The sequence below is a fragment of the Rhagoletis zephyria genome, unplaced genomic scaffold (assembly GCF_001687245.7).
Source record: "Rhagoletis zephyria isolate East Lansing unplaced genomic scaffold, Rhagoletis_zephyria_1.1 Rzeph_scaffold_00049, whole genome shotgun sequence".
NCBI lineage: Eukaryota > Metazoa > Arthropoda > Insecta > Diptera > Tephritidae > Rhagoletis > Rhagoletis zephyria.
The window spans coordinates 256,531-275,831 of NW_016157133.1; the positions used below are offsets into that span (position 1 = coordinate 256,531).

The 19,301-nt window shown below is 36.2% G+C and overlaps 1 protein-coding gene across 3 annotated transcripts in view; it reads right to left on the reverse strand.

The window, feature by feature from the left end:
* Window positions 1–14,500, reverse strand: part of msps (msps cytoskeleton-associated protein 5) — a 36,621-nt gene extending 22,121 nt beyond the window's left edge. For all 3 annotated transcript variants that reach the window (XM_017622863.1, XM_017622856.1, XM_017622847.1), the window contains exon 1: window positions 13,816–14,500. The gene's annotated coding sequence lies outside the window, so the exon portion shown is untranslated. The remainder of the gene's footprint in view (window positions 1–13,815) is intronic.
* Between the last annotated feature and the right edge of the window lie 4,801 nt (window positions 14,501–19,301).

The window sequence follows — 19,301 nt, forward strand, 5'->3', positions numbered from 1 at the left end:
TCAAACACTTTTAAACACGTGTACTTACACGCAAACATACAAACATATGTATGTATGTGCGAATGTTCAAATATGTACAGTAGGCGACAAATGAAAGTGTACACCTTGTTCTAATAAAATATTCACAATTATTTCAATGAAAATTTTTTTGCATTATTCATTCTATAACCATATAAGCAAAGTTTCACACTTTATTTAAAATTCACAAAAATTCAAAAAAATTTCATCAAAATTTACAACTTTTTATTCAGAATTTCAAGAAAATTTTCGAGTGTGCAGTTTTGTAGCCCGTTAAATTTTTAGTGCAAGTTTCAACCGGCTACAAAATCGCGTTGATTTTTGAGGGTTTTTTTTTTGGAGACTGCTTTTGCGTTTTTTTTTTTGTTTATATAACAAGTGCGTTGATTTCTTGAAATTTTGTTGCTAACGGTCTTCCGCATTTTATTTCATAGGCAATTCATGCTTATATGGTAAAAACGGCAAAAATCCGCCACCAAAAAAAAAAAACAATTCTCAAAAATCAACGTTTTGGAACTTGAACTTCATTAGACTAAAATTGAATGGGCTACAAAACTGCATACTCGAAAATTTGTATAACTTCTGAATCAAAAGTTGAATATTTTGATGAATTTTTATGAACTTTATATAAAGTGTGTAACTTTGATTTATATTATAGAATGAACTATAATTAATGCAAAACATTTCTCATGAAAATAATTGTGAATATTTTATTAGAACAAGGTGTACACTTTCATTTGTCGCATAGTGTATGTATGCATGTTGGTAAGCGCATAAACTTTTGTATAACTTTAGAAGTTGCGACTGCCAAGAATCCAAATTTAATTCATTTTAAATACACTAACAAAAATACGTATGTACAGTCAGCAAAAAAAAATATGCGTACCCTGACGTTTTAACTATTTTATTTATTTATATTTTCCGTACCAAATTTTTCTATTTTTTTTTTTAAGAAAATATAGTTCATTCAACAGCAAAAGCCACAATAATCAATTTTTTTTTTAAATTTCATGAAATTTTCTTGATCTTGATTCTTCTGGTTTTTGCTATTAAATGGACAATATTTCAAAACGTCGGAGTATGTATATTTTCGATGCTGACTGTTTTTGTACGAAAATGAGAAATGAAAACTTAAGGCGCTACAAAAGCGCTAAATAAAAACTTTGCCGGCACAACAATTCACCGAAATAGTTTTTCATGCATATGCACAAATGTGTGTGTGTGTGTGTGGAAATGTGTCGTATTTTATGGAGCGGAATTTTTGTGTTGCAAGCGACTTTGCGTGTTGCAATAAACAAGTGGCAAGCGCCAAATAGGCAGCTATAGGAATAAAATAACACATCTCATTGTGAATTCGAATTTATAGGTATACGAAAGAAAAATCGTATTTAACCCCTTCAAAACCTTTAGAGTCAAATTTTGCAGTTGCAAAGGAATTTTGGTAGATGTGAGAATACGTGCATTCACTGGTCTTTGAGTGAACTGGAATGAACAGATTCGTGCGATACATTCGAACGAATATGCGTTATCAATAAGCATACGAATTTATCGATATGACTATTAATGCATTTATCGATATAGGCTTCTATAACATCGATATTTATCGACTTTGTTATCAAAATATTTATCGATATTGCTCTCGATATATTTATTGATTTTTTATTAGATATTTTATCAATAATAATGTCTTACAACAAAAAAAAATCGGATCCGTTTTAAATGAGCTTAAAGAATTCCAGTTAACATTCGGTCTGTCTTGTTTGAATCGAATTAGCCTCTGGCTCTGGTCTCAGATATGTGCGGAAAACAAAACATTCCAAAACATTATATGGACCCTAGGTTTACTCAACTCCATACGCGAGCGACCTTGCAGCAAATCATACTGGTTCATGTACTTGAGATCTTTCGCAACGCAGCGGCGAAATGTATAGTGCGGGCCTAATGTTTTGCAGTATGTTGTTGCGGCGAGTGTTCATGAATAACACATATAAGTATGATTACTATCGTAAAAATTAGTATTAGAGCTTAGGTATCTGTACGATAGTTTCATTCAATCATTGAGCTGACAGAACTTACTGATTTACCCCGATACAACATAGTGCACGACCGACCGCAAGATGTGTCCCGATGATTCCTTTCCCAATTAGCTAATAGATAGCGATTTGAGGAATTTGTTGTTTCTTTTATGAAGCTTTTTGTCAATCTCAGCAGCATATGCCATAAAATGTTAAGAGTCTTGTAATTTTTGACACTGACTATCTTTGAGTGGGTTGACAACTTTTTGTTGATGCTAGGAGTCTGTAAGTCTACATGTCCAGGCTAGTGGTACGAAAAAAAACTTAAATACTTAAAGGTTAATAGACATTTTTATTTTTGTCTGAGTGTATGTTTCTTGATGGACATATTTTTAAGGATGCACATCCATAGATACTTTATAGTGCCTGTAAATGTATGTAGCTACACTTTTTCATACAATTAAAAGTAAAAATTGCGAATCGCGGCACGTCGCCTATTCAAATCTGCGCAGTGAAAGCACGCGCCTCTCCGAATGACCAGCGGCAATGCGACAGCTGTAAAATGTCGGCGCCGTAATGCAGCAAAAAAACTGTGAAATTGTATTTTTGTAATCTTATAGGTGCTTTTCCATTTTCGTTTTTCGTGTAGGGCTATAAAATGTATTTACATATCGGTACCTGAAATGCAAAAAGACGTAACCAATAAAAAATTCCAAATTCACTTTTTGATTGATATGTGCATCACATTTCATCGAATTACAACTCCCACATCATTTTATGAAAAAAAAAAAATGATTAGTCACGACTTTTTAAATTTCAGGTGACGATAGGTATATTCGTATGAAATCTTATATTCCACTACATTTATGGCTCTTTGGGAAGTTAACAATAAGAAGAAGAAGAAACTTTAAGATGCGGAGCTGATTTTTTTCGGCCAAGGCAATGCACCAGATTCAGCCGGTGTGTTTTGCCGAATATCTTATTTCCATTTTTTAAGCAAACAACAGAATCTGTGTGCATCCATCGGTAAATCTGGAAACATATTGAACTCAGGAAATATGAATGTATAATGAATGAATAGCAAAGGCTATTGACTTTAAGAACTAGTAAATGAAAAATATACTGAATCAAAAATAATAAAAAAAACCAAATAAACCAAGTAATATACATATATGTATGTATTTATGTAACATGATATGGAATAATAAGGAAGTTACACAAAAATGAGTCGCATGCCAAGGCTAGCTACCTGAGGTGACATAATTTACAGAGTTTAATTACTTACTTATTTTTTGCGAGTAGATAGTAATTACTTCATTTGTACATTCATATTTATGTATAATGCGCACTATATATAATATTGTGTTAAAAGCGAAAGATTGAAAAAAGTATTTTACAATATTGCAAAAAGCTAGGAAATGTAGTAATAGGATTGCAAGTACATTCTGTCAAATAAGCTTCGATCGGTTAAATGACGCATAGAACAAATTTTATGGAAATTTTTCGAGTTTCCTTTTAGAACTATAATTTGTTACTTCTTTTCTAGCAAAACCTGCTTTTTCATTTTACTTTACACTTAAAACTTTTAGGCTAAAAGTGAAAAACCGGTCATGAACTTTGGGTAATTAAAAAACTGGACATAATTTCTTGTAAATTTGAAAACTGGACTATTTTTGGTGATTTAAAAACTGGTTAATTGTCTGAAAATTTTAAAACTGGCCATACATTTTTGTATTAAAAAACAGTACATATTTTTTTTTTTGATAATTTAAAATTGGGCATATATTTTTGGTAATTTGAAACTTGATATAAATTTTTGATAATTTTAAAACTGGACATAATTTTTTGGAATTTGAACACGTGACAACAATTTTTTCTAATTTAGAACATTTTAGGTTATTTCAAACCCGGACATAAATTTTCGATAAACTAAAATCTAGCATAAAACTTTTGGTAATTTTAAAACTGGACATCTTTTTTTGGAATTGGAAGACGTGACACAAATTTTTGGTAATTTAGAACATTTTAGGTTATTTAAAAACCGGACATAAATTTTCAATAAACTAAAAGCTAGCATTAAATTTTTGGACATAAAATTTTGGTAATTTAAACTTTATATCAATTTTTAGTAGGTTAAAAGTAGACATAAGTGCATACATTTTTGGAAAAAAAACACAATTTTTTGGGCATCGAAAACTGCACATAAATTTTTTATAATCGAAAAATGGACTTACATAAATTTTTTGTAATTAAAAAATTGGACGTTTTTTCATTTTTGGTAGTTTAAAAACTGAACATAATCTTTGTAACTTAAAATCTGTACATATTTTGTTCGGTAATTTAAAACTAGACATACATTTTGGTAGTTTAAGACTTGACATAACTTTTTAAAAATTTGACATAATTTTTTGGTAATAGAAGACTGGACATAATATAAACTGGACTAAACTACGATGCCTCTAGCCTTAAATTTTTGGGCATAAAATTTAGGCAATTTAAGAACTTGATATAAATTTTTAGTAAATACATTTTACTTTAAAAATTGACAGCAGAAGCATTTTTTGGTAAATTAAAATATGCACCAAAATTCTTAGTACTTTAAAACTGGACGTAAATTTTTTAAATTTGAAAACTTGAAATATTTTTTTTGAAAATCAAAAACTGGACAAAAATTTTTTGGTAATTTCAAAATTGGACGATTGTAAATTTTTGGTAGTTAAAAAACTGGACATAATTTTTTGTTGAATTAAAAACTTAGCGATAATATTTGACGGTGACAAATAGAGACTGAATAAGGAAGACAAAGTTAGCAAGGCGTTATCTGCGCTTTATTCTTGCAATAGATGAGAAAGTGGCCAATGCGGCTTATGTGCTGATGTTATTATGTCAAAGGGTTATTGTTTCAATTTCCTCTACTATTGCGAGTACTTAGTCAGTCAGATTACCATTTACTGTGTTTGGCGTTAAAGCTGAATTGAGATCCGTCATTCTTGCCTTGAGATCACTAAAATAGAAAGTACTTTGCCATTGAGCGTTTATTAGGAGATTGACTGGTAAATACTGTACTTCTTAAATGGCTTACTTTTAAAATGGAAAATTTTGGTTACATTTGTCCAAAAATTTTGTTCCATAACGAAATTTTTCGGCCCACAGCTAACACTCCTCTATATTTGGTTCAATCACGTTTATACCGCGTCGGCCTATACGTACATACATACATGCATGCATATATGATGATGCAAATTCAGAATCGCTTCAAGGTTAAAAGCAAAACCAACGATATTGATTTGGTGCACTCAAATCAGTAACTATTTTGACGGAGTGTACAAAAATGCGCACCTTTTCATTTGAGTTATTATCTGGCAAATGAAATGCACGAAAAAAAAGGCGGCTTCTATGACAACCTTAAAAGCTCATAACATTTATGGACTGACGCTGACCGACTGTCTGCCTCACTCTGCAGTGATTTGAATATTGTTGGCTTCATTATCGTCATCGGTTGTCGCATGAAAACATTGTATGACCTTTTGTGGTTTTGGCAGCAGAACCAAACAACGAACTGTAGCAGAAGAGGGTGGGTGTGTACCGGGCTGTGGGGGAAATACCAATGTTTTTAATTACCAGTAAGCAAAGCAAAGCACAAGAGAGGTGAAAGAGAAGAGGACGGGAATGGAAAAGCAAAGCCAGGAATTGATTGTTAATGTATGCCAAAGACCCCATTCCAAACCATAGGCGACCCACACAAAACCACAAGCGACACGCAAGCAGACAAACAGAGAAACGACAGACTGTGAAACGGCTCTAAGGGCACGTGCACACCGAGGTGCTTCAGGTGTTCACATTGAATGAGACGGAGCGGAGCGCATGAAATCGGCTGCAAAAGACACAACAAAAAACTTTCATTATTTTACCTCTCGAAACTGAATACGGCATATTCATAGTCGAAATAAAATCGACTCTAACGTTAGTTTTAGCTTTTTTCAACGGAAAATCTACCAAAAAAGCTGCTTAGAGTAGAGTTCATCTTTCATCTATGAATTTGCCCCATTATTTTTTTTTATAAATTGTTAATGGAGATCATCATTTTCTGTCGAAAATAGTTTTTTCTCTTAAAATAATAACCTATTGGTGAGGGATATATTAAAAATACGCAATATGTATATTTTGCATTTAGTATGAAAACACAATTGCAGTTAAAAAAAGTACTTACATCATTAAATAAATAATAAATTTAACATAAATAAATTGGAGGAAATGCTAAGCTACAAAAACGGTGCATTAATTCAGGCTACTTCTGGACATTTATTCGGAAAATCTTTGACATAATAATAAAAAGGTTGAAATCAGCCAAAATCTGGCTAGAGGTGTAATTTTTAAGTGCCTTTGAAAAGTAAATACTAAAAGCATTTTTAAACACGTCAGAAAAATATAATTTATGAAGGAATTGTATTTAAAATCAAAGAAAAGGTGTAAAAGTCGCATGATTTTTTGAAAAAGTGTCAAAATAAGCCTATTTTTAAAAAGTCGGTGTCAAGGGGCATCGATCTGCAAAAGGTGTCAATTTGACACTTTAGTCGCACAACGGCAACACTGCTGCCATGAAAAACAACTTCTCATAAAAAATACAATCGCCGCTCGGAGTCGGCGTAAAACTGTAGATCTCCCCTTTGTGTGGCAAAATCAAGACGCAGGCCACAAATCGGAGGAGAAGCTCGGCCAAACACTAACATATGTGTAAGCGCCGATCTATGATTAAATGGTGTGAGCGAATATTTTCGTTTTTTTTTTCGAAGCCAACGCATGCGTGGACTGAATGACTGAGCCCAGTTGGAATGAGCAACGGCCATTTGAGCGAAGTTGGTACGGATGGCGTGGGTTTATTGGCATTGCCGTTTGGTCATCGCATGACAAGTCGGCGCGCTACCTGTCAGCCTAGGGTAAATGCATGGCTAGCAACATTTTTTTTTTTAAATCATCGATGGATTTCCGCTTTGTCACGAGCGCCAAAAACGCACGCTTGCCACATAAATCAAATTGATTTTCTGCTACCGTTTACAACCACTTTTGAATTATGTTTTGATTTTTTGTTTTGTACATATTTTTTACAGTGATAATGCAAAACCTGGTATGTTAGGTTGCCAAAATTTAACAGGGGAGAGTAAAACCTGTATAATTTCAACACGATTTTATCCCTACTTATCTCTATATATCGATATTTGGTTATAAATGGATAGGGCTTGATGGCAGAAGTTTCCGGTGAGCAAATCTAATTTTTGCACAAATGTCATTTACAAGGTTTTGCAGAACCACGATATGCGGTTTTGTACTTTTAAACGGCGATATGTATGTACGTATGTATGTAGTTTTATTTATTTTTAATAAAAGCCAGAAACCGCTTTCATAGCTATTGCAACAAGCATGGCTGCCTAACCCATGGCGCCAACAATTCAATTAAGTGTTTAGCAGTAAATCTTAAATAAAAACAAAAATTGCTATGAATGTATGTAATTATAGACTTGTCTCTGCTGCAGCAGAATAGGCGGTTCTAGTCTGGTCATTTACCTTTCGCTCGCTTTGTGGCGATCTTGCGCGCTCATTCTCTTGCTATTTATCTCTACTTTACTTTCTGCAAACTTATCGTCTGTCAATGGTGAAAGATGTAGAATTAAATAATAAGCCATTTTTAAATGCAAAAGTTAAGCTAGTGCTTGCTGTTTATACATACATTTTCATATCCAGCGATAAATATAAATTTATAAATAATAACTGCAAGAGACAAACTTTCAAAATCAATAGACTTTCATTCTAATACATTTTTTTTTTTTAAATAATCCTTTAAAAATGCTGACGACACACATTGTAAGATTTGGCCCATCTAGCTGCTTTTAATTTTGTAATTCGAAAACTGTTGAAATTAGATTATGACGTTTTTGATTGAGAGTACATATTTTTGGTGTATATGTGTGTATGTTCACTGAAATTAATAATATAAACATTTGTATTACAAAAAAAAAAAAAAAAACGTGGCAACCCTGATGGAAAATTTTTCTGGATTGAAAGCTCAAAAATACCTTCAATTTAATATCCATATTAAATTATTTTATTTAAATTTTGCAAAATTTAATATAAGTGGCAACCTTGCACTGATATCCTAAGGGATACCACTTACTAGATAGGCAAATAGTGTTTAAAAGCTTTTTTTTTAGTACCCATAAATAGTAATATAGTATCTTAATTTTCTAAACAAAAAATTTAATAAGTATGGGATGGAAAATAGGCGAAAACCTATCCAAAAATATTTCTGAATTGGGCTCTTTAGATACTTTCATTTCATACCAATATTGTGATATTTTATTTGTAACTAATTGAAAATAGGTGGCAACTCTATACAAATATTCTAGGAGATAACACCAACACCACTGGCGTTGATTTTTTGAAATTTTGTTGCTAACGGTCTCCCGCATTTTATTTCATAAGAAATTCATGGTTACATGGAAAAAGGTGCATTACGAACATTAAAAAAAAAAAACAACACATGGTGATTTGTTTGAGTCACTGTATATACAAGAATAGCTCGTTTAAAATAGTAACAATAAGGGGAAAAATTTCGCGCAATTTTTTTGTAGAGGGTGTTGCGGATCTTTCTTCATATAAAAATAGATTTTGATCACTGCGTTATATGGAAAAAATGCACAATACCCTCCACAAAAAAATTCTAAAAAATCAACAGTAACTTTATTAGACAAAACTGCATACCCGAAAATTTTCTAAATATTCTGATTAAAAATTTTTAAGTTTTAATGAACATTTTTTAAGTTTGATTATTTTTCGACTTAGAAATTTGTACTAGTTTTCAAATATTTTATTTATGTGGTTTCTGTTGTAGATTGAATTGCATTTCAAATGAAAATTATTAAAGATAAATAAATAAACATATGTTGCAAACAATATCATTTTAAATTTCGGGCCTTATTTAGTAGTTGAACGCAGGTGTAGGTATTTATTTCTACAATTGAAATGAAGTACCGCACCTTAAGAGTTATCATTGGATTGCTAATGGAAATTTGAATCACACCTTTAGTAATATTCCCCCCCCTTACGTGAGTCATATTTTGCAGTTAAATATCCACCCTTAACGAACCGTTAAGTTTGAAATCGGTAATAATCAAACTTATGCAGTAAAGGCTTCTTCTCGATTTCTGAACGATTACACCACCTTAATTAAGTATACCAAGCACGTCCAGAATGAAACAAGCGTTGAGCAACCGCTGCTCTCAGCTATTAAATGACTATACAATGCGCCCACCAACAATGATAACGCAAAGTAAATGTTGAAGAAACCAATTGTAAGTAAATAAAACGCCGATCAGACACAAGAAACTAAATAAAAAGTATACAACTCATAAAGAGATGACGTATTTGACAATATTATATAGGTAAGTTTCCTCTGCCTTTGAGTCATTTTGAGGTAATCCAATGCATGTATGTGTGGGCATGCATATGTACATATTTCTATTTTGCCGAATGAAATCATGCAGTACCCATATAAAATAATGGCACAACTGCGGGTAATGGGATGGTTACATACGCGCAGCAAATATAAATACATAAGTAAGTGGAAATAGAAAGCGGAAGGATTTGCCACCTACCCTGCGAGGGACACAAAATGCTTGCGAGCAGTGTTGCGACATCGGCATATAAACTATCAAAAATGTATATAAATTGGTATAAATTAAAACACATATAAAAAAATAAGGTATTGTATAAAATCTATTTGTAAAAAATGTAAAGTTGGAAAGGTACAAATCCAGTTTTTTTTTTTTAAATTTAGTTGTTAATGCAGATTGACCGATAATGCAAAACTACATCTATTTTTCGTCTCTCCTGCACAATTTCCTAAAGTGGACTTGTTAACTTTTTACACTTTGCAAAGTGCCGTCCAGGTTGAAAGCAATTTTTCTTTTAAGACGATAGGTAATTTTTCGTTCAATTTCAAAAACTGAACGATCAAAGCTTTGGGAAGTGCGTTTTTATTTGCAGAAAATTTGTAGGAAAAAAAAACAAGCAAAAACCATAAGAGCGTCTCAGACGTGGCAATATTTCCAAGTTTTTCATGCGATTCGCTGCCAAATTGAGAAAGAAAAATTTTATTTCGATATGTGAACAGCCAGAAGGACCGTTCTGTCACATTTCGGTAATCAGTTTCAGAAATAAAAGTTGCAATAAGTGTCTGCAATTGAGAGAGCGCAAAACGATTTTGGAAATATATTTCAACTTGCTCGTGCTGCACTAGCAATCTGCAATTCGCCTTTCGGAAGACACTTTATATGCAAGGTATGACCGCTTTCTGAAACTTCCTAATTTGACAGCCTTTTAGAAGTATATTGCATTGCTATACGTGTAAGCAAATTTAAAGCAATTTCTTGAACGTATATCGCAAAGTAAGCAAAACAAATTTTAATGCTCAATTTAATTGTGCCTTCAAAACATTTTTGATTAACAAAATTACAATTTTGGCCCGATTGGCTCTAAACGGCAACGCTGAATACGAGAACAATTTCAAAGCCCCCCTTTAAAGGCCCTGCACACGCATTGATTTATCGGCCAACCTGTTGACCAACTTACTTAATGAAATTGCCTACAAAAGCACCAACCGGTTGGACAATTTCATTTGAGAAAAGGCGTTTTCGTTTCTACAAAAAAAGTTCTTTTCCATTGCCCGGTTATTAATATTTGTGCTTAGAGGGCAATTAGGAAGGTAACATTTTTCGGTAGAAACGAAAACGTCATAAGAGTTTTTGAACTGTGAACAACACAACAGCAAATGCTTCTAATTTTTATGTATTTGTTATTGCTTATGCTCAATAAACATTTGGGTTGGAGATCAAGTGGAGATCCAACAAATATTTCAAGGTCTAATGTTGATTTTCAAGTGTACCTCAATTGGAGAACCAACACATTCTCCAAAAACGGCACATTTTTTATATGGAAAAAAATCTGAGTTCTCCACTTGAGAAATGTTGGGATATCAACTTGAATTCAAACTTTATTCAACCTTTGGAAAAATTTTGGATTTCCACTTGAGAATCAAGAATTTTTCAAAGGTTGGAAAAAAAGTTTTAAAAATGTTTGCTTTGTGCACATTGGGTGCCCCTATTTTCGAAACGAAACGAACCAAAAAAAAACATATTAACGTTAATGCGCCTTGAAAAAAGAGTGAAAATAGCATTTTGGGTTGCCAAATTGTCTACACACAGAGCAACAAGTTGACCAATCTTCCTTAAAAATCAAAAATTTTGGATTTTTCTCCAACCTGACGAAGGTTTGCCAACTTGCCTACACGCGGCATATTTACCTCCGACTTCTCGGTTGAAACACAATGCCGGCGAATGGCGATTTTTTCGCAGCGAATGTTCGCGTGGAACCAAAGCAAACGGCGAAGTTCGCTGGACGACTGTTCGCGACGACAGATTGATTTCTATTGCCGCGGTCAGCGGCAACGATAAAAAAGACCATGGTGGTCATTATTGTAATTTTTGTTAAAAAGTAAAATAATATACATTATATTTTTCTTTCAGAGACTAATACTAGTAGATATGTAGTTATATTTAACGACTGTTTCTATATTTTGAGCTTATTCTTACTGTTCCCTATTCGTTGTATAAGCTTCCTTCTTGAAATATGGTCACATTATCATTTCACAACTTTCTGAATTAAACAACACTCTGTATGGGCTTCAGTATAAAGCTTTGGTTTCCTCGAAAATCGATGCCGTAATATTACGACCGTATCATACCAAACGCTATTCTCAACGCTAATAGCGGTACCGATTTTATGTAAAGCTTAATGAACGTAACGTAGCTTTGTGCTTTTATGTTGTATAGGCATTCATTGCATTTTACAAAGTTTATAAGGACTCCATCCTCTTCGACCGTCCATGCATTTACCACTTTATTATTCAAAATTGATAGAAATTTGTATTAAATACTACAACTATGACGATGCCAAAAAACGTTGATAAATATTTCTACACGGTCTCTGTTGCCGTCAGAAATATTACGGTGCCGTCATGTTGTTGTTGTTGTAGCGGCTACAACAACCCCGCCCAGACTGGTTGATATCTCAGTCGATGTCGTCGAGTTCCACTAACGGCAGCCCCAAGAAGCGTGCAGCCTATATGGGGTCGGTACACAGGGACGACGCCGTTAGGGTTGTGGGGTTTTCCGTGCCGTCATATTACATTACGGTGTGTATAGCCGTCATCTTAGTTGGCATCTGGTAATTTTTACATGGCAACGTTTTTGGCAACGCAGTTACGACCGTTACTTGACGTTACCGCTTTCGAGGAAACCAAAGCTTAGACGAATTAGCTGGGCGAAAGTTGGACGTCGGCATCACCGGCTTGTTGTCAGCGGTCTAGCTGTTGGCCAACTGGTTGGTCGATACATCAATGCGTGTGCAGGGCTTTTTAAAAAATTTAATACGAATAATATGCAAATACAAATAGTGAAGGCAGTGATGGAAAAGTAGGGACATGCAGTTGCAGACGTATCCATCTAGGATTTTTTTGAGTGCACTCGAACACATTTCTTCTCCATCAGACATCGTCTACGTTGCTATGTTATATGAGCACACAAGAATGACAAGAGGTTTCTTAAGGTTGATTTCTATTCGTTTAGAAGCCCCCTGCTATGCCTAAATAAGCACCAGCGGACAAGAGTTAAGCTTCCTTCGATCCCTGACTGACAGTAGGTTGGCTCCTAAGTAAACAAAGTCCTTTAAGGCGTATTCATCGTTCTAGGTCAGAACTTGTCTTCCATGAGTTTGTTGTTGTGTTCCTCTATCTTGGAGAGCAACTGAGAAAATTTCTGAACGCTTTTGAGTTGTGAACCCAACTTTAACTTTAGTTCAGAACTAGAACGATGAATCCGCATTTGATTCTATCTTAAGGTTGAGTAAATGCTCGAAAGGTTCAATGTTAATTGCATTTAATGTGAAATAGGCATTAACACATTTTTGAACATCGACCGATTTACATAAATTATATATATAGTAGACCTCTGAGAAGCTTAATCAACATTTTGGCGACGTACGAAAACACCGAGCGAATGCGAAGGCCAACAAAGGAATCTGCGTGGCAACAAAAACCGCGTGTCAAACAAACTCACCACCGCATGACCGTGACGTAGACGTTGCTCTCTCTCCCTTTCTATCAAGAGTGCACTTGATATCTTTGTACGTACTTCTACGCTACGCTACGTACACATCCGTGGGTAACCGCGCTCTTGTTGTATCTATATACATACAAATTTTTAGGTACATTCGTACCGTAATTAAATACAAATTGATTTTCCATCCCTGATGCAGATTAAAAATTATCAGACTTGGCAGCACTTTATTCCTTCAAAGACAGGCAACCCCAATTATCTTTTTGCATTTTTCTGTGTATCCTTCTCGTTCCATCATTCCAGAGATCTCATTTCGAATTAACGGAATGCAGCTCATTGTTTTTGTTTCCTCGTTTTCTATTTCATGCCTAGCAGAAAGGGCTATTCAGGGGAATTCGTGGATTCTGCTATCTGCACAAACAATAACAAAAAAATAAACATCTGCGGCTTTCGAATTGACCAATCTCACGAAAAATTATATGAAAAGAAATTGTGTAGATGCATTTGCACATATAGTGAGAATTGGAGAAAAGTGTGAAGGAAAAAACGAAAAATCATATTGCGGAAAATCATAGGAAAGCAAAATACAGAGGAAAATCAAGATGTCGGCTTACCGTTTCTTTTAACTCCACCCTTTCACGTTTTTGTTGTTAATTTTCCGCTAGACGTAAAAACCAAACGGACTGCTTTGCTATGTATATGCTTGCGATGAACAGCTGCTTTTGCTCAACCGTCCTTGTAATTTGACTGGACCAATTTTGTTTCACTTCTATGAGCCCTTTGCAAATTATATCTTGGCACAGCGTGGGTTTATGCAGATTATGCTTTTAAGTTCACTAATATTTTGCACAATATTCAAAACGACACCAAATGCACTTTATTGGACGCACATACTTTTCCAATTTCTTGGTGCAATTGCCACAAATTTTCACACATACAAACAATCCGACGGTGAAACACTGCAGCGGCGTAACAAACTTCGATTTTTCACCAAACAAAAAACTGCCGTTTTCAACGGCACACACACGCGCGCACAAATGTACACACGATTGGAAAAATCCGCAGAGGCGTAGCAATGCAAATGTAAAAATTTGTATAAAAATCGAACGATTCACGCGACGCCTTCCAAATATTTGTATTTTTCGCTTTTTACAAAGAAATTTTCAACGCAGATTTTTTACCAGAACTTTAGCTTGTTGTTTTGCCTTTTAGTGTTATTTTCAAAACGTTTTCACATACTAAAAATAATGAAAAAGTTGTAATTGTACGACGACAAAAAAACCACGTCCATCTTGTATTACTCAGTTTTATTCAATAAAAGATTTTCTCATACTGTAATCAAAAGGAATTGGCAGCACTGCGGTGGCATGGTTGCTTTAAAAAGTACTCAAAGGTTGGTTTCTGTGAAATAGATCAAGGACGACTAATTTTTTGAAAGTTTTAAGGAGATAAACTATTGGAGATAGTAAGGAAAGGACAAATATGAAAACATATTAATTCAGAGGTGGCGTAAAATAGGTTTTGTAATGTAATTTTAAATGTGTAAGCAAGTATGTTATAAACTCTGGCCACTCTAGTGCAATTAGTGTGAAACTTGGCAGTACTCCTGAAGTTGAAATTGTGCTGCCAGATTTCTGTTAAGAATTTAAATATTTGGGATAAAAAGTATTTCCGGCGATATATATTGCTGATGCATTTTTTTAAATTTTCCATTCCTTTTTATAAAAAACATTGCGTAGCTATAGATAAAGGAGATCTAGTGTTGAAATTGTATTGAAAATGGCATATATCTATTGCTGCCGCAAAGAAAATTAGATATTGAATAATATAGCAATATGGATGAGAATACTTTAATAAATTTTTCGGAATTTCTTAAAGCTCAGTTAGTCTAGACTTAACTTCATTTAACGTACCATAAGAAATCATCAATGATTACTAAACTCGTCAACTTAAGCCAAGAGCGGAAATATTTTGTTTTTGTATTTCTTATTCAACTGTTTAACAGTTCGCCGCCTAAAATGTCACAGCAAACAAAATGGCAAGCCTGACTCTCTCACCGCTCCCAATTTCCGTAAGGCCGTAACTTAAGAGCGCGGTTACCCACGAACGTGTACGTAGCGTAGCGTAGAAGTACGTACAAAGGTATCAAGTGTGCTGTTGATAGAAAGAGAGAGGAGCAACGTGTACGTCACGGTCCTGCGGTGGTGAGTTTTTGTTAACAGATGTAAGCAGATTCCATAAGATTGATCGCGTCAGCTGACACGTTCTCCGTTTTTACGTCCGTGGGTAACTGCGCTTTAAAGCTGAGTTAAACCTACCGGTACGTATACCCGAGTCAGCTGACACGATCTGTCTTACCAGAGCGCCATGTAAATGAAAACTCAACAGCGCAGAATTTTTCTGTAGTTGTAGCCCGTTGCGCAGAAATCTGCGGAATTTAGGTTTTTCCGTCTCAGAATATTTTTCCCTTCTATAGATGGTTGCTACTTCGTCAGTTTTGCAGATGGTAAAAAAGTTATAATTTCCTATTCAAAATACGTTTAAAATATTTGAAATTTACTATTGAATAAGGTTTTTTGTTGAAAACTAAGTAGTTTATATTTAGCTACGATCTATTATAGCACAAATTGTAGTTGAAAAGGTAAGTTTATGAAAAGGCATTGATAAGTGGCAACACTGTAGTAAGCAACACTGAGGGCTCCAGTAATCGACAAAATTCTGCGTATACAGACTGCGTTTAAGTATAAGTTCTGCGTTCTTGACTAATTTCAGCTTAAGAATCTAAAATCTACAGGTTCTTAAGTTGCTTACGGTAAGTTAAGTTTTAACTAACCGCCAACACAATTTCTCATATAACAAGTTGGCCAGGATATTAAGTTAAGTTACTGAAATTATGTCTAGGCTAACTGAGCTTTTAATGCTCCCTACAAATGAATTACTTGTTCCTTTTTCAAAGCAGGATCTGATCAAATCAGGTATAGTAGCTGCGGTTCACTTACACATCCGGCGATAACAAAGAGGAAATTAACCTTTTCATAATAATTCATCTAACACGGGGGGTCTAAAGAAGCGAGCTATATCGGTTCAAGGTACTGACACTACAGTCGCCTAAACTCGTACCGAGCATATGACCCCCTTGTGAACCTTCCCAATTAAATCTACTCAACTAACACCCCTCTCCGTTTGGTCCGACAAAATAACACATTGCCTGGGCCTTCCGTTCATTGAGCTTTACGACAACGATTGATATGAACCTACATCATCGGAATAAATGGGAAGAGCATATGAAGGCTTGTCACTTCACCTCTGGTGTAAGCAAGCTTTGGTCAAACGAGAGGCCGCTGTCCAACCCGACGAAGCGTGCCTCCAGAGTCGAAATCTCGTTCGCCGTCCGCACCTCGTCGGACCCGGAACAACTTTAGCCGGCAATTTACGCTGCTTCCTCCGACGTACAAAGCCAAACGTCTAGTGACCAGAAGGCTACACAAACTGCAAACACTTAGTGGGCCTTTGTTTTCACCAGCGGCCATAGGGAAGGCGAAATCCTCCAAAACCACATGACCCAATGGAATATGCATGCTGATGCCGAAAAATTTGCGTCCTGTGGGAGTATACTACCTTACCAAGGTCATCAACCTGTCCTATGGCTACTCTCATCATTCCGGACATCTGGAAAATGGGGAGAGTGGCCCACTGCTTAGACCGGGGAGTCTAACCCTCCTTTTCCGGGTAGCGAAGATACTTGAGGCCTTGCTACTCCGACGCTATACGAACCACCTGTGCCCAGCGAGGCATCAACATGGGTTCCGTAGAATTAACAGAACAACCAAAGCACTAAACGCCATAAACACTCAGATAACTCGTGTCCTAAGTAAACCGAAACCGCTACCGTGAGAGAACAGTTCTAGTAGCGTTGGATCTGTCAAAGCGTTTGATACCCTTACCCACTCCACGCTACTAGAAGACATTGAAGCTTCCTTTCTCCCACAAGGACCCAAACGGTGGTCAGCGAATTATTTGAATGGTCAACATTCGACAAAACTAGCAAGTCAATAAAAATTAAGCAGAGGGTCCCGAAGGGTGGTCGCCTTTCGGAATACTGTTTAACTATTATATTTCAAAGCTCCCTCAACCATCAGAGGGAGTCTCGATTGTGTTTTGTGCTGACGACTGCTCGATAATAGTGTCTGGAAATGGAATTGATCAACAATAAACGGTTACCTCTCCGAACCCTCTCCCCTACAAAATCCTCGGTAACCCTTCTTACCACCTCGAGTACAGAGCCACACAAAAGGCCCTCAAGTCGCTAGATGGCAGCACCATGGGCGAATAAAAAGAAACGTTGCTGGTTGCACCAGGGGCAAATAGAAAGAAACGTTGCTGGAAACATACAAGGCAACTGGCCGTCCGCTTCCAAACTACGCAGCGTCTATATGAGCGCCGGGGACTATTAGGGCGCAGTGGACGAAGCTACATACCTTACAAAACGCGGCCACCGGATGGGTGTCACCGACGTGGGCACCAGAACAGACATCTGCTTGCGGTGGAGCCCTCGCCAGTGCACGTCGAACTGACGGACGAAGTTCAGACGTTCATAAAGCAAAATCTGGTCCTGACAGCATATCAAAAGTCATTTAGAACACAACCACCTGACGTGGATGAGACAGAGCTTCGCCTAACTCGGGAGACTCGAACCACAATAGCTCAACTTCGCTCTGGCTACTGCAGTAGGTTGAACTCATACCTGAGCATATTAGATGAAGATGTGCCAAACGAGTGACCGGCATGCGGGGGGACACTCCACCACTCGAGACATCGATTCGCATGCCCTGTAAACCCCCTCTCACCAGACACCTCTGTCCCTACGAAAAAGCCAATTGAAGTTGCACGCTTTATAGGCCTCCCGCTAGTTGAGCTTGACGCCAAGATGGAGGGACAAGCCGATTTAGACAGGGTTGAGTAGCTGCTAAAATAACAACAACAACAACGATTGATAGACAGGGCTTAGTAGCGTCGCTTCAACTAAAACATCGCGGAGATAAATGATTACTTTCAAACGTAGCTCATCATCAATGTCCTTGTCGAGGACAACACTCTGTGAAATCTCCTGTTTAATTTTCCTTAATTTTGGTGTTTGCTCTCAAAAATTACCTACGATTTCAGACCATTTAGATAATGTGCCGCCCATCCTTTGACCGTCTGTTAGAGATAGGAGGCCTACATGAGCTTCCTCTTTGTTGGGTGGTTCCTCTGGCTTCAGTAGAGGGATTTCATGAACCCTGCAAGAAATGTTATCTTAATTCGTAAGGTTGTACAACTAAGTTTATCAAAACTCATTCACTTAGGAAGCCTTCAGGACCCCTTGAATTGGTCCTGCTCCTTCGTCGGAAAAGTTGCAATCTTACCAAGCGTACGAAAGGGACGAAGCGAACTGATGCAGAAGTGACCACCATTTAGAATTTATGTCCAATAACATGGACGCCAATTGATGCGCAAAGAGCGACGAAGATGCTCTCGGTAACTTCGGCTGAGTCTTTGCTATCAGCTTTTGTTGAATATAATGTGGGAGCAGGAATTTAGGGAAGCAAAGTCGACGGGTTTATCAATCGAGATGATTATGTGTAGGTTGTCTGATGCTAACGATATACTAAGTTGCCACATTATGCCATTTATCAGACTAGCGCAAGATATTACTGAGGGAGCAAAACGTCGAAGCATCTCTCTGCTCAACCAATAAAGTTCCGCTACTATTGCTTGACTAATTTGGTCACCTTGTGTCATGGTTTTCACTTCTGAGGCTCGAATTGCAGTTTGGATGGAGTCTACACATCTGAAATACGTTTCCGGTCTGGTGTTGAACTCGACTCCAGCACGAGTCGTAAGAGTACGGAGCAACCCTACTGCGTCGTATTGCGACTGGATGGGTTCGCCGGTCTAATCTAGTTAGATGGCCAAAAGGTGTCAATCGTTTTCCACATTCAGCAAGAACTGCCGTTCTGTGGAACATTTTCGAAAGTTCAAGGCAAATACTGGATTTGCGGCTATGTAAAAATTAATCCAAAAGCGAATTGACTTAAAGATATTTGTCAAAAAAGGATTT